The sequence below is a fragment of the Fukomys damarensis genome, unplaced genomic scaffold (assembly GCF_012274545.1).
Source record: "Fukomys damarensis isolate Sample0158 unplaced genomic scaffold, DMR_v1.0_HiC HiC_scaffold_1, whole genome shotgun sequence".
In the NCBI taxonomy this organism is placed as follows: Eukaryota; Metazoa; Chordata; class Mammalia; order Rodentia; family Bathyergidae; genus Fukomys; species Fukomys damarensis.
The window spans coordinates 55186472-55203185 of NW_022900913.1; the positions used below are offsets into that span (position 1 = coordinate 55186472).

At 40.3% G+C, this 16714-nt stretch overlaps 1 long non-coding RNA gene across 1 annotated transcript in view; it reads right to left on the reverse strand.

Moving 5' to 3' along the window:
* LOC104871422 overlaps positions 1–9114 on the reverse strand; it is a 27757-nt gene extending 18643 nt beyond the window's left edge. Inside the window, exon 1 of the long non-coding RNA XR_782867.2 lies at positions 8756–9114. This is a non-coding gene — a long non-coding RNA (uncharacterized LOC104871422). The remainder of the gene's footprint in view (positions 1–8755) is intronic.
* Between the last annotated feature and the right edge of the window lie 7600 nt (positions 9115–16714).

Here is a 16714-nt window from a genome sequence, read left to right on the forward strand (position 1 = left end):
TGTGGAGTTCAACCATTCAGAAGGTTGGGGAACTCAATCTGGGCCTTGCAGCCAGAGGTTAGTCAGTGTCATGGGGTTCAGCCATCAGCTAACTGAGACCAGGGGTCTTGCATCCTTGCTCTGTCTGAGCCATTAAATGGTAAATACACTATATTGAAATTTTGTTCACTGCAGACATGTTCTGGACTGCTTCTGGATTTCAATTTAATTCAAATGATTTAAGGGTGATAGACTAGTGACTACCACAGGTGGTCAGTTTCCAAGTTGTGCTTGATCTTAATGTGTTGCTGATTGTATCAGTTGGGGTAAAGCATTGCCATTGATTTGATGAGCTGTTTTCTCTGATGTTATGAAGATGAGAATGTCTGTGGGTCCTTAGAGACACAGAAGCTAGGGTGCAACTATATCAGGAAGATTTGGGTGATACTCCAGAGATTAAACCAAGGACATAGTATGACAACAAAAATAAAAATGAGAAAACACTTAAGCAAAACACAAAGACAGACTTCCAGTTCACCAATAGCAAACAGTAGGGCAAATGAGGATGAAAAGACCGATAGTAAACCACCAGGACACCCTGAACTAAAAGCACAGGAAGTGACAAAACAGATCAATCAGGCTCTAGAAAAATTCAAAACAGAAATAATTTACCAGATAAACATAGAGATAGTGAGCAAAATGGAAGTCGTGATTCGAGACTCTAGAGCAGAAATTGACAAAACAATAGATGAGCTCAGGACCATGATAGAAGCCATGAAGGCCCAGCATAAGAAAGAAATGGAAAAAATAAACACCCAACATAGGAAAGAAATGGAATCCATAAAACAGATTCAAACAGATATCCAGGGGATTAAATACTCCATTGAAAGTGTACATAACAGAATAAAAGAATGTGAAGATAGACTCTCAGATATAGAAGATAAGATTGCAGTCAGTGACCATGAAAAGAGAGGTCTCTTAAAAACAGTAAGGGATCATGAGAAATCGATCCAACAACTCCTAGATGATGCAAAGAAGAACAACATAAGACTGATAGAAATACATGAAGAAGCAGGAGAAAACACAAATGCCTTTAAAAAGCTGTTTGCAGAATTAATGACAGAAAACTTCCCAAACAGAGGGAAGAATTTGACATTCAGATAACTGAGGCATATAGGACCCCAACTAGCTACAATCAAAAAAAATCTACACCTAGACATATAATAATCAAGATCCCAGAAACCCAACAGAAGAACAAAATACTAAAAGCAGTAAGAGAAAAGAAACAAATCACATACAAAGGAAAGCCCATCAGAATCACAGCAGACTTTTCAACACAAACCCTTGGGGCAAGGAGAGCCTGGAATGAGATATTTCAAGTACTAAAAGAGAACAACTTCCAACCTAGACTGATGTATCCTGCAAAACTCTCTTTCAAAGTGAATGGGGAAATAAACACTTTCATGACAAAGAACACCTGAGAAACTACATGAATACCAAACCAGCACTACAAGCAATTCTAAACAAGTTCCTAGAAAAAGACAATGAAAGCAACAACACCATGAGGCCCAACAGAGCAAATCAAATAAGCAAGGCAAGAAACTAAAAGGAGAAGGTGAAAAAGTAAAAAGAGTCAACAAAAGGCCAATAACATGTCAATAATAAGTCAGTACATATCAGTTATAACCAGCAATGTCAATGGCCTCAACTCACCAATCAAGAGAAATAGACTGGCAAAATGGAATAAGGAGCAAAATCCAACAATATGTTGTATACAAGAAACACACCTAGTGCAAAAAGAAGTCCATAGACTGAAAGTGAAAGGGTAGAAAACAATTCTCCATGTGACAGGAGCCCAGAAAAAAACAGGAGTAGCAATCTTATTTGCAGACAAAGTAAATTTCAATCCAAAACTGATTTTAGTATTATTGATGTAGGATGCTACTGTATCATACCTCTGTGAATGTAAAAATACCTTGTACCTGCTTTATGATACATAGTAGTGACCGTGCCTTATCAGAGCTATATTTAATGATATTACTCTAGAATGTTCTCTTTCCAGATGATGATTAAGATGCTAATAAAAAAAAAATGATGCCAGGTACCACAACAGCAACAGAACTTAGCTGTTTTCTGGATATTATTGTTTTCTTTGTTTTGTTTTTAATGGAATGTTATGAATGTCTATAATTTTGTTCAGATGACTGCAGAACCTGGAAAAGCTATTGCTGCTATAGATGCATAACATACTGCTATTATTAGTCTTTTTATATAAATATAAATATATATATACATATATTTATATATTGAATTTTGGGAAACTTTAATGGTGCTGTCAACTCTGGAAAAAGTTATCCCAATTTACTGTGTTGAGGTAAATGGACAGCCATATTGGCCTAGAAATATCAATTGTTTTATTTTTATTTTTTATGTTTTTATTCCATGTGTACAGGGGTAATGCATTGTACTAAATATGTAAGGTCATATCTATGTGGATTTGATTACAGAAACTAATAAAGTATTCTCTAAATAATGAAAAAAAGAATAAGATAAGACTACAAGAGCGAGAAGCAATTTAAATATGTTCAGGGACCATTTTCATCTCCAGAATTAAGGATTATTTTGATGTTACATCATTGCCTTTTCTCTTTTACTTACCTTTTTAGTTTTATTTTAGGATTCCCTATTTTTAATGTTCATACAGAGATTTCTTTAACTGAAATACTGAATAGTTTCTCTGATTTGAAAAACTATAATAGTACACAGGATCCTAATGAGATAATTAATAATGTGAAATAGGAAGTAAAGAGCTAAAGGTGTAGGGAAAGTGGGAAGGATGGGGGAAAGGTAATAAGGGAGAGGAAAAAATATGAGAAACTGAAAAAATGGAAACAAAGTGTTTGTAATGGGAAGGGGAGGAGGGGGTGAAGGGAGGGCAGGGACAAGGGGAAAGAATGAGAATCAAGACCTATTATGTAAAGGTACAGGATCCCAATGATGAATGTAACTGTATTGTATACCTAGATTGTACCAATAAACTTAATAAAAGGAAAAAAAAAAGATGTTTTGTTTTGTTTTTGTGGTACTGGGGATCGAACTCAGGACCTTGCAACTTGCAAGGCAGGCAAAGGCACCACTGAGCTAAATCCCCAGTCCAGAAAAAAAAAAGATGTAAGGACTAAGAAATTGGTGTGGGATTAATATTGGTGGTTCATTGAGTTCTCTAAATACAAAGAAACCTATGGAAGTGTAATTTCACACTGTCTTTTTTAATCACAAAATTCAGATTCTCTCTCTCAAAACAAGATGTTTCTTGACAAATGTTTCTCAGCCTTTACTGGTCTTGAAGTTGACAAGAAAACCTCAGGGTGTTTTTTTCATGGAAACACAATATATTGTCTTCACATTTGGCCTGTTATTTAATTTTAACTGCTTCAGCTTCCAAGATTAGCAGTGCAATTTTAGGCAGTACCAATTGGAGCTTATTCAATTCTTTGTCTTTGCCCAAAAGCCAGAGTGGATTTGGCCTAATATAGTGGTGTCGGGATCCAATAGTTACCTTGCAGTGGAGGGGAAAACAATTTTTTAATCTGCATAAAAAGACTATGGCTAATTTTATGATTATCATTGCAGAATACAGTGACTTTTTTTTGCCATAGAAAGACTGCCATGATTTTCATGTAAAAATGCCCCTTTCAGAAGAAGTTAAACTATCATTATTTGCTGATGATATGATACTCTACATTGAAGATCCAAAAAACTCCACCAAAAAACTTCTAGACTTAATTGACAGATTCAGTAAAGTATCTGGATACAAGGTGAATACCCAAAAATCAATAGCCTTTCTATACACAAATAACAGACAGACAGAAAGAGAAATAAGGGAAAAAATTCCTTTTACAATAGCATCCAAAAAAATGAAGTATCTAGGAATCAATCTAACAAAAGAAACAAAAGATCTCTACACTGAAAACTACAGCACTCTGAAAAAAGAAATCGAAGAGGATATAAAAAAATGGAAAGATATCCCCTGCTCCTGGGTAGGAAGAATCAACATAGTGAAAATGGCCATACTACCGAAACTGCTATATACATTCAATGCAATGCCAATTGAAATTCCAACACTATATTTCACAGAACTAGAAAAAAGAATCCAAAAATTCATTTGGAACCACAAGAGACCTAGAATAGCAAAAGCCATTATAGGCAACAGTCACATGGCACCAGGTGTAACAATTCCCAATTTGAAACTATACTACAAAGCCACTGTGATAAAATCAGCATGGTACTGGCAAAGAAATAGGCCTGAGGATCAATGGAACAGACTGGAAGACACAAAAACAAATGCAGATGTACTCAGCTACCTCATCTTCGACAAAGGAGCTCACCATCCTCAGTGGAGGAAAGATAGCCTCTTTAATAAATGGTGTTGGAAAAACTGGATATCAACCTGTCACAGATTAAAATTAGACCCTTATCTTTCGCCATGCACTAAATTAAAATCCAAATGGATTAAAGATCTAAATATTAAAACAGAAACATTAAACTTGCTGGAAAGTAAGTTAGGCAGAACTCTGGAAGACATTGGTATAGGAAAAGACTTTATGAACAAATCCTCAGTAGCACGGGAACTAGCAGAAAGAATCAACAACTGGGATCTCATCTTACTAAAAAGCTTCTGTACTTCAAAAGAAACCATTAGCAGAACTAAGAGACAATCTACAATGTGGGAAAAAATTTTTACCAGCTGTACCTCAGACAAAGGACTATTATCAAGGATATATAAAGAACTCAAAACAATCAGTCCCCCCAAATATAAAGACCCGATCCAAAAATGGGCATCCGAAATGAACAGACATTTCTCATACAAAGAAGTGAAAGCAGCAAGAAAATATATGAAAAAATGTTCCACATCACTGGTCATTCGAGAGATGCAGATGAAAACAACACTGAGATTCCACCTCACCCCACAAAGAATGGCTGCTATCAAGAAATCACACAATAACAAATGTTGGCGGGGTTGTGGGGAGAAAGGAACCCTCCTCCATTGTTGGTGGGAGTGCAGACTAGTGCAACCACTATGGAAATCAATATGGAGATACCTCAAAGAGCTTGGACTGGAGGTTCCATTTGACCCAGCCATCCCTCTGTTGGGTATCTTTCCAAGAGAACTAAAAGAATCATATCACAGAGAAGTATGTGCACCCATGTTTATAGCGGCACAGTTTGTAATAGCTAAATCTTGGAAACAACCTATTTGCCCATCCGTTGGAAACTGGATAAAGAAGTTGTGGTTTTTCTATAAAATGGAATATTACTCAGCCATAAAGAGCGAGAGAATAGATTCATTCATAGGAAAATGGATACATATTGAAGATATACTCCTAAGTGAAATAAATAAGTCCCACATGTGTAAATACCGAATAGTTTCCCTGGTGTGAATATTCTGCAACAATGCATAAGATTCTAATAAGATTACTGACATTTAGAAATGGGAGGAAAGGAGCTAAAGGTGTAGGGAAGGTGTGATACGTAGGGGAAGAACAAAAAGGGAAAAGAAAAAAATGTGAGAGAATGAAAAGATGAAAATAAAGTGTTTGTAGATGGGGAGGGGAGGAGGGGGTGAAGGGAGGGCAGAGGTAAGGGGAAAAAAATGAAAATCAAGACTTGCCATGTAAAGGTACATGATCCCAACAATGAATGTAACTGTACTGTATCCCTAAATGTACCAATAAACTCAATAAAAAAAAAAATGCCCCTTTCAGAAAGTAAAAAATGAAGGTCTCTTTCTCCCTGAGATTCTCACTCAAAAACATAGCAAAGCAAAACCCATTGCCTGAAAACTAATATGGTAGCCCACCTAGGACATGGATGAATTAGCATGTCCACTCTGCCATGAACATCATAAGCATTATGGGCAATTTCTCTTCCCTGCTATGCTTACATCCAGTTTACCCCTTTGCCAAAAAAAAAATGGAAAGTTAAAATGGAAGCCACTTACATATATTCACATGCACTTACACAGGCAAGTTGTGTCCAATCCAGGAAGCACTTTATAGTTTGCCAAAACCTTTCCTTCACCTATGTCTCCAATTTGAACTTTCTCTACACCCTCTACTACTTCTGGAGTTTTCTTTTTATGGTATTAATTGAATTGACAGGTTTAAAGGATCCCAGAAATGATGTTTCCAGAATCTGAGAAGATCTATGCTATAAATTATGTGAAACAGAAAAGATTTGTGTTTCATGCCCCATGCCTAACTCCACAGCAAGGTCATGCAATTCTTGTTTTTCTCCAACTTCATGTTTGCTGTGCTTTTGTGGGTTACAAACTCTCTTTTCTTCCACTGAGATAAAAATTAATGGAATTCTGTTGGATGATGAAGCACTTAAGGAAAGACTCTCTTAGCCACCAAACAGAAATGGAAAGCTCAACTCTAGTGGGTTGATGGAGGAGATGCCCCAAAATTCTTCCGTCCATAGGTAGAATTTCCCTTCTATACAGGGAAGCCTAACTCTTCCCCATGAGAAGATGTTTTAGTTCAAAAATATATAAGAACAGAGCCATCTTTGAAAAGTTAAACTGTCCTGAGACCAAAAAGCACCATACTGGACATGCAAAGTATTTAAGAGCAGCAGGCTCTTATGTGAATCAGCTAAACACAAGTATCCTTCTTAGAAATCCTTCTTCAGTTTCAAATGCTACCCACAGGAGTAAGAACATGGGAGTCACAGCCCCTCCTCCCCACCACCTCTCCTTCATGCAGAATCTCATTTGTAGGAGGCTTCCCTGCCAGCAGGGCTCTCTTCCTGGACCCTCTCCATCGTAGAAAGCAAAGGACGGCCACCCTCTGGGTGTTTTTCACACTGTTTCTTAAGCTGGGACTCCTAGGGGATGATGATAAATTAGTAAGATTGCCTAAGCAGGGCTGGAAATGAGGGAGGCAGGCTGAGGGGCCACACTTCAGCACCTGCTGGTAAGGGACACCTTATTCTGAGAAATCTTTTGTCTTGATTAGTGTCACAGCCCAGATGCTCAATTCCAGGTCAGTGCATCGCAGAGCAATAGCTTGAGAGCTTCCACATGGCTCATCTGTCAGGTTCACCCCTCACATGGCTTCCTTTCTAACAAGGGAAAGCAAGCCAACAGTGCAATGCTGTGGTGTGCTTCAGAAAGCAGTGGTGACCACAAAACTCCGCTTAGGCGATACACACCTATCACGAGGGAGAACCTACTGAACGTGGGCATAAAAATCATAGTTAGTGTATAAAATACATTTGCATTTTGCAAAAGTTTACATTGCCAAGGACTTCCACAATGCATAGTTCAATAACTAAGCAAGTTTGATAAAGTGACAAAATTAGGTTTCCATCCCAGAGCTCTCTGCAAAAGTGCATCACAACTTGCACCTGACACTCTCATAATCATATTAGAACTGATTTGATCATTAAAGACTAGCATGACTTTTGTTGCTATTTTATTAGATGTTTCATAGTTGTTAAGCTACAGTTTAGAATGTAGAGACCCAGATGTTCAGACAACGTCATCTGGGCGTAACTTCCTGTGCATGGTAACTGTCTTTGAATCTAACTGTGTGTGGCCCTCACCACAGATATTTGGCCATTCATGATCATTAGATCCTAAGAAACACTATGGGTTACAGAATCAGCTTATGATTTTCTGACTGTGATGTTGGTAGCTACCTTTGTGCAGACTTACTCAGGTTATATATCTGAATACTTGTTTTTTAAGAGGAAAAACTCACAGAACAGTAAACTGATTGAACAATGAGCGCACTTACACTGACAATTAGGTTGACAGTTCATGCAGAATACAGGCCACCAGTGAAGTCAGGGCTGGTGCTTTGCTATAAAGAATGGAAAGTGTGCTTGATTACACTGCCGGAGACACTACATGGCCTCCTTAGAGAAGGAGGTAGACCAACTTTATTTTCTCCTGGCTAAATTACTTTCCTCTGTGGTAGAATTTCCTCTCTGTTTTCTGGGCAACTTCATTTTCTCCAGATTTCTCCTGCCAGTTCCTTTATCCTTTGTATGGCTTTGTCTTGGAAGGCAGTTTCCAACCTAAAACTTGTATGCACACATCAATCAATAGTCACAGTCAGGCCTGGTCTTCCATAGTGAGTCCTGTCTCTAAAGACCTTGCCAGGAGAGCTGCTGCTAGCAATTGAAGAAAAACAAATGGAGATTTTGCTGAACCCATTTTCCCCCTCTTGTCTCTTCCTTCTGCCTAGATGTACATTTCTCCTTTGCCTTGTTACTTGAACTAGGGATGTAACCAAGTGGAGTTGGATTAAAAAATAGTCACTTCTAAAACTTTTCAAGAATTTCCTAAAAGGGTCATTTTAAAGGCCAGATGAGCTCTGCCTGTCCAAGATAAAGCTTGATGTGAAATGTGCCTTAGTTCTTTCTTGTTGCTGAGACACAACACCCAACACTCACAACTTAAAGGCATGGCAGTCAGAAAGCAATGAGCCATCACGGGAGGAGGGATATATATATATATCCCTTCCAGGCCACACCCATAGTGACCCACCTCTTCCCATCAGCTTCATCTCCCGACATCAAACCCAGCTATAAACCCAGCGGTGGACTAATCTCATACCACATACCCATGATCCAGTCACCTCCCAAAAGCCCCACCTATGAGCACTTGAGGCCTTGGAGGACATCTAGATATAAGCCATAACAAGATGTGCAGGCAAGAAAGGAACACTGCCAGGAGCACCTGCCCTGTACCAGGCTGCACACTCACACACATGCGTGGATCATGAACCTTCACGGAGGTCTTCTTCAGGGATTTCAGCTTCCAATGAAATCAAGGTTTTCCCCACTCCGGAAACAGCTCACGGTGTGGCCCTTGAAAAGTTACCACGCTTGACTGACTGCAATTTCACATGGCAGAACTGCAAACCTGCCTTTTTTTCTTCTTAAACTGTTGTTGAAAAGTCTCACTGTCCTGCCATAGGAAGTCAAAGCATAGAGGGCCATTTCTTCAGAGGCAGCCTGGGGTTACAACCTGAATGTGGCTTCAGAGTGAGAAATCTGCATTCTTTCCAAAGCTGACTGTCCTTCCTATCTATTTGGTCTGTTACCTTAAAGCCAATCTCATGTCCTCTCAGGGCACAATTTTCTCAGTTCATGAGATGGCTTGTGGTGAAGTCTGACTGGGTTAACAATGTAAACCATTGACTGGATTAGCATGCTGTAAATTGGCATGCAGGGCGAATGTGTTCTGCTGCACAATGTTGGAAGTACACAGGAGCTTAGCAATCACCTAAGTTCATCAGTGGTCGAACTATTTCTCAGAGTCCCGCAGAAGTCAGAGAACTGGCCTAAGGTGGCGCATCTGCTGAGAGGCTGAGTGAGAGCCAGTGCCCTCCTGCTCTCAGGCAGTGCTTCTCTCCACCAGCCTCCTACCGATCCCCCCGCTTCTCCTGCTGCATCACAGTGAGGCTGTGTGTGCTGCTCAGTCCCATGGAGCCTTCAAAAGGTTTACAAAATGATGCAAAGTTTGCCAGTGCCTGAGCCTGTGTCCTGGAAGCAGAATACTTTTCATATCTGAAGAACTATTATTCAAAAATTGTTACCTAAGTCACTGTGCTAAAATTCACCTTGGACTACAGGAAAGAGGAGAAAAGGAGCTCATCCTGTACTGATAATAAAATTACTGAGCATGCACATTCATCTGGGTGCGTAACTGTCACAGAAGGAGATGGGAAGAAGAGAGGATAGGAAAAGCCTCTTTGAAAAGCAAATTACCATGCCATGTATTTTATATTATTTCCTGCCCCACTTATTTAATCAGTCTAAATTGAGAGTTCTTGTAATTCCCTAGCATCAGTGGATAAGCTCTGGACATCCTCAAGCCCTACAGGGCCTGAAGCTTTTTTGTTCTTCTACAGGTATTCATCTCCAAAATTTCATTACCACCCCACATGTGAGTCATTCCCTCCCATGCAATCCACTTAAAACATCCAAATGGAGCCAGCCCTGGAAAGGCTGAGCCTATTCATTTGGTGTGTTGAGGGCTTGTCCAAGCAACATGGGAGTGGACTGTCCACGGCCGTCCCCACAAGGGAATCAGCAGATTGTAGCATTTGGTCCCAACCCACTTCCTTCTCCAGGAGGTGCCCTTTTATCTTGCTGTTGATCCATGCAGTGGAGTCTGGAGCACTAGGGTTGGTAAGGAACAAGAAAGCTGAGAACAATTCCTTTAGCAAGATAATAAAGACCTAAACTGAATATTGTTGACGAAAAGTCACACAGGCCATACATGTACACTGCTGTTCAGCAATCAGAAAGTTCAGGTCTGGTCTCAGTTCTGCTATCAGATGTTCTGTGATCCCATGCAAGTTACTGCCCCTCCCTGGGACTTCCATGTCCTCTGTTACCAAATGAGAATTGTGCATATTTGTCCACACTGTCTGGGGAATTCAAGTGCAACTGAATTTCAGAGCAAATGCAGTATTTGTGCAAAAAGTATCAACATCTCTGTCCTTCTGTCCTGAGAAACAGGGGACATGCCACTCAAAAATTAAATACAATGCCCATGAAAGGAGCAGGAAGGGGAAGGGAATATAATGAGTGATTTCTGTGAATCAGCCTCCCCCAGCTTTGTTTTCTCTTTGACCTTGAGTGTATGAGGCCTGGTTTGCCTTGCAGGATATGCAGCTGCAGAGAATCTTTGGCCTATTGGATAACAGGTTTAATTATTATTTAAATGACTGACCTCTCCCAGGGAGTACTGACCACAGAGCACTAGGTTTGCATGCCAATGAAAATTAAAAAAAAAAAAAAAAAAGATGAGGGGACGTAGGAAGATGGACCAATTAGGAAAATCACTTACAAGGAGCACCAGGCAGGAACCTAACCAGAGAGAAGTACACTCATAGGAGGGTGACTCAAGAGGGACCATTTACAAAAGTGTTGGCGGGGATATCCTAGGGGTGGTGCAGAATTCCAAGATGGGAAACTGTGCAGCTGATGCCACCCTAGAAGTGAAGCGGAGTGAAAAAGTGTAGTCAGTGGAACTCCTGAGGACAGTGAAGAGAGGCTTATGTGTGAGCAGAGTGCCCTTGGGTTCAGAGAAACAGTCTACCTGAGGTGATCCCTTAGAGAGGATGAAGGGGACTGGTACCCTGATCTCTGTCTCCTTCTTTTCCAAATCTACTGCTGGGACCCTCCTTTAGCCAAGACCCAGGGGAGCCCACTTATGCAAATCAAGCAAGTCAATGTCATGGCCAGAGAGCAGGCTAGAAATAGTAGCTCTGGGAGGCAAAAGTAGGATATGCCCCATGCCATAAAAGGGGAATTACTCAGGATGCACTGTGCCACTGTTTGAGTCTGAGCACCACCCACTCCCACTCCTGGCCTCACTTTCTTTCCAACCTCTGTTAAAAATTAAAAAGCACTGGATAAAATCAATAAAGAAAATCTTTCTGGAATTACTATTGATCTACATTTTTAAAAAGAAGGATTGGTGGGTAGGCAATAGTCAGGGAGTCCTAATGTTGCTAGCATCTCCAACATAGTTTTTGTTGTATGTTAAGGCTAACATCCAAAAGCTAGTGAGGCTAAAAAGAAAAGAAAGGGTTGCTCTAGGTTTTGAGGAGCTACTTTCCTTGTCCCCAGAGCTGCAGCTGTCTGAAGGCAATTTTTCAGTCTTCTGGGGAACAAAGAGGGCAGATCTTGCTTCACTACATTGCAGAAACAAACATTTTCTTGTAATATTGGCTCTACAATCACATGGGCTTAACTATGTCTGAATCCTGACTGCCACTAAATAGCTGAGTGACCCAGGGTCTCATTGAAATACTGCAAGCCTTAGCTTCCTTATTTGACAATTATCACGATTCCATTCCCCCTATTTCATTGAACATTAATGTCAAAATAATGTTTTATATTAGTTAAAGTTCTCTTTTTTTTCAGATAACAGCATCTGACTGGCTAGCTGAGGGTGGATGGAGTGCTATGGTTCGGTTTGTGCTAAATATGTCTGGAAAGGTCTATGTGTTGGAAAGCTCGGTCTCCAGAGCAAACTTTAAAGAGTGGACAGAATGAAAGGTGCTTAGATCAGTAGGTGCTGCCTTCAGAAGGGATGGATGTGAGTCTCACTCACTGGAGCCCACTGAATGGTCAAGAGAGCAAGTTCTTAGAAAGCAAGACCATCTGATGCACTCATCCCATCTACACACAGCCATTTCCTTCCTGCTTCTCTAACATGTTAGGATGCAGCCAATGGAGTCCCCACCAGAGGCCAGATAGGGGCCACTGGATGTTAGGCTTTTGGCCTCCAAAACTGTGAGCTAAATAAACCTCTTTTCTTTATATAGTACTCTGTCTCTGGTGTTTTGCTTGGCAGCAGAAAAAGATCAAGATAGCAAGGGAAAGGAAAGTAAAAGGAAAGGAAGAGGGCGGAAGAGGAAGGGAGAGGAGGGGAGGGGAAGGAAGGTGGGGGAACGGAGGGGAGGGGAGGGAGGATTTGTCGGAAAACTAGGTTATTTCAGTGTTCAAAGGTGGTCTAAAGAAGAAGAGTGATGGCAGTGTTCTTGTTGCATGCAGTCCTCAGCATAGTTCTTCAGGATTTTAAGCCTGATAAAGCTCCAAGGCAGCAGGATCCAGAATGACTTCAGGACCTCAGCAGCAAAAGCTGTATCCTTTCCTTTTGGAAAACATGTATGTATGTGTGGCTTCATCTCTCTCTCTCAGGACAGTCCTGGTTCTCTTCATTCCAAGGGCAAATTCCAGAGAGAGAGAATTTCATTGGCTCAGTTTTGGATCGGTCAATAACCGTAATCAGGACAGGGACAGTCTTCCATGGCCATAAGAGGACATGGCTTCTGCAAGTCTACCTTTGTACTTCCAGAGGGCAAAGAAATGGACCTGAGCCATGAAGTGCCCACAACCCGTAGCTACATCATGGAGACTTCCTTCTGAGCATGGGTTATTACCATTTCAATGGTTGTGGCAGAGGTAGCACTTAAACTTTGTCTCTTTCTCTTGAATATCTTTAGCAAACCATTAGCTACTGCTGTTAAAAATTTTTTATTTGTACAATTTCTGTCATTTGGAGAGGGAGCATTTGATTCCCCTTTATCTCTCTACATCCTCATTATTCATTACTTGGTAAACCAGTAAGTGCTCAACAGATGTGGCAGACTTGCCAAAATTTACTTGCCAAAGTATCAGAGCTATTGTGAGCAAAACACATCCCCATTCACCTTTCCTCTAAACCAAGGACACAAAATCAGCAATTTGTCAATGAACTAGAAATTAGGAATCAAAGAAAATTCCTCAACATCTCAGTTTTAAGAAGGAAATTAAGGATGTGAGGGCAATCTGGCTGTGACATCTGTCACCCCATTGATCTCCACAGTTGATTCAGCTGCTCTGGCTGGCTAGGCGGGTGTCCCTTTCCTCCCTCACCGCTCCATGTGTGTCCCTCTTGAAGCTGTGCGCTAGGACAAAAAGGACGACCAACCCAATAGAGGAGGATGGTTTCCTCCCCATCAAGGGTGTAAGAGTAGCTGCGCTTGCCTGTTAGAACCTCCAAACAAGCTCTCGAGAAGGAAATTTAACACATCATATTCAACTCCATTTACTATTTCAAAAATACCAGAACACCCTTTGCTGTAAGTATATATCCTGCCAATTCTGATCAAGTGGCAGAACAACAGCTAGAACTGTTGAGAAGGTTTGTGAGAAAGAGGCTAAGCTGAAGAAAATGCAAGCATTTTTACTACTGTCTGCCAAGGACACAGAGTTGGAAAGTGTTGCATTTACCCTCTGTGTTGGGCACTTCTGGACCATATTCAGAAATTGAAGGAAATAAGAAAATTCAAAATCTACATGCAGCAAACTAGGATCACTTTGGAACAGGAATGGCATACATTATTATATTTTTGTCCTCAGTGTAGAAATGGTCTACGGATTGATTTAAGGCAGACTATGTTAGAAGAAGATTTATTTGTACAAATATTGCCGTACTACTGGACGTTATCTACTTATTGTTGATGATACAAATGATAGTAGAGCAAGATAACTGTCAAAATTGCAGTGAAGCAATGTGTTACTTACCCTTTAAAGTCACGATCCTCCAAATCTGGCAATTACATGGTGATTGTATATGGTTACACTGTGTGTGGGTTAGGCTTAGCTTGAACTACGCACACAAAAAAGACAGTGCGAATAAAGTGGCTTCAGTAATAGAGAAGCTTATTATATTTTTCTCCCCAATAAATGTACCAGTCCGAGGCAGGTATGGAATGCCATAATTACCCAAAAATCTGGCCGTCTTCTCTTTGTTTCACATTCCTTAGAAAAATACTTCCTGCCTCAAAGTTGCCTCATTGCCCAACATAGCTGCTAGAACTCCTACCATTGTATCTGCATTCTAGTTAAGAAGAGAAAGAAAAGAAGAAACTAGAAAGTGAAAGTATTTCCTGCTGAGTCGGGCCTGTTGCAAATTGTTTTCCCAGGAGTCCCACTTTCATGATTTTCAGTTGCATTTCACTGGCAACTCTAAACTTAAGGAAAATTAGACATGCTGCAATCTAGGGAGGGAAAAATGGATTTTGCAGGCAGGAATTAAAGGTCTTCAGCACTTCACCTGTTGGAAACATGCTACCACTAAGGGTTTAGTGATGCCACTCAACCACGTGTTCTACAAGAGAGGGATAGAGTCGACAGTGTTAATTATAAACCCCATCCACATCCCTTCCCAGTGCTGCACACACTGCATGAAATTCAGGGCAAGTTAGTGATCCAAACTTGCTCCACCAATAAGTGGGGGAGTCAGGATTAGAACCTTGGTCTGAGCCCCAAAGCCTGGATTTCTCCTTTGACCCTGTACAGAGGGTTAATGGCAGAGCTAGGAGAGGAGCTAGAGCCATGGGCCCTGAGGCTGAACAGTGACAGTTTCCTCAGAGCTTTTCAGAAAGATTCCACAAATGATGTTGAAGAAGGAAGTGGAAAAAATTTGCACAAATCCAGGTTGATCCCAACTGACAAGACCTGAGACTCTGCCGGCAAGGATGGAGGAAAGGGGATAGATAGGAGGGACATGTTTTAAGATACATAAGACCAAGGCCAATGGCTGTAGGGAAGAGGAGGTAGTAGGAATCCCAAGCTTCTAGCTTGTGGGGTGTGTAGATTAAGATGACATCTGTCATAATTAATAGGGGGCTTGTCAGGTTTTTAAAGTAAAAATGCAAAGAGTGCTTTTCCATACAACAGGATAGCCAAAGATGACAGTGAAATAGCTAAATTAAGCCAACAGACTGGTGGAATAGGCTTCTTGTTAACTTCTTCTGATGATCACATGGGTAATCTGAAGTATCTGTGAGATTTTATCTATTACAGGCCTTGCAACTAGAAAAGATTACATGGAAACAAACCATCCAGGAATCTGCTTGCTCTCCTTAAAGTACCCCCAGGTGGAGGCTAGGGGAGTGGCCAAGCTGGCCAGTGTGAACTGCAGCTCTGGCCCTGCTGCTTGCAGGTGGGGACCTGCACAGAGCATGGCCTCTTTGAAAATCAGAGTCAGCACAAGCCTTCTTCTGCACGTGGCTCTTTGAAATCTGGGGAATTGAAAGTTTCTACATCTCCTTTTTGGTTATGACTACCAAGGGTTTGTGTGTTTTGCCTTGAGCACCACAAAACTACAAAGAACTCTGTATTTAGGATAGAATATGTGAATTGTTTTCCTAATTCAGAAGTCATGCAAAGTTAAAGAGAAATGAGATATTTGGAAACATTAGATATCTGAATTGTTCCACTATAGTCCCACATCCCCATGGCCTGAGCACTGGCTCCTAGCTGTCTTGATTATCTGAATAACTCAAAATTCCCCAGACTTTATTTTGCTAAGAAGTATTCTTGCTAGCATTTTCCTTCCATTTATCACCTTCTTGATGTTTCACAACGTGTTGGAAACAGGAACAAATTGGACTTGTGCATCAGAACATAACATCAGTCAGTTGGTTTAACTGTGGGAGAGAAAATCACATGGAAATGTTTTAAAGAAATTTCCATTGTCAATTTCCTGTTGAAAACAAAGAAAATTCAAACTTTAAAATAAAAAGAGGTCTATAATAAGCTATGAAATGATATTTGAGATCAGTAATATGTAAGTTATCTCCTTTGCTTATTATGAGTTCCTTCCCTAGACCCCCAGCCTTGTATTTTTTTTCAAAACTGTTTTATTGTGGCCAGGTGTGGCTCTGCACGCCTGCAATCCCAGCACTTCAAGAGCTGAGGCAGGAGGATGGCTGCTAGTTTGAGGCCAACCTGGGCTACATAGCCAGACCCTGTCTTTAAAAAAAAGTTTTATGAGTATTCCCCAAATTAAATTACATCTTATTGAAAGTAGTTTCATTAAAAAGTTACAAAGAATTGAGAAAAATATCCAGTATATTGGAAACAGTGGGATAGGTCACACAAACAAAATAATAAAAACAAGTAGAGAGCAAGCAAAACACTCAGAATAGCATAATGTACTTTCTTGGTGATATCCCTAATTTTAGTGATTCATAAACCTTTTCCATAATAGTGCTTACTATCAATTTGCTTTTGTTTTCTTGTAGTTTCCTTAGAATTTATGGGCCAAATGTTCAAACATAGCAATTCCTGATTTCTGTCTTTACAAGTTAAAATAGCCATTTTTTTAGCCTTATTTTTGCTAAAGATTTTTTTTTTTTTTTTTTAATACTGG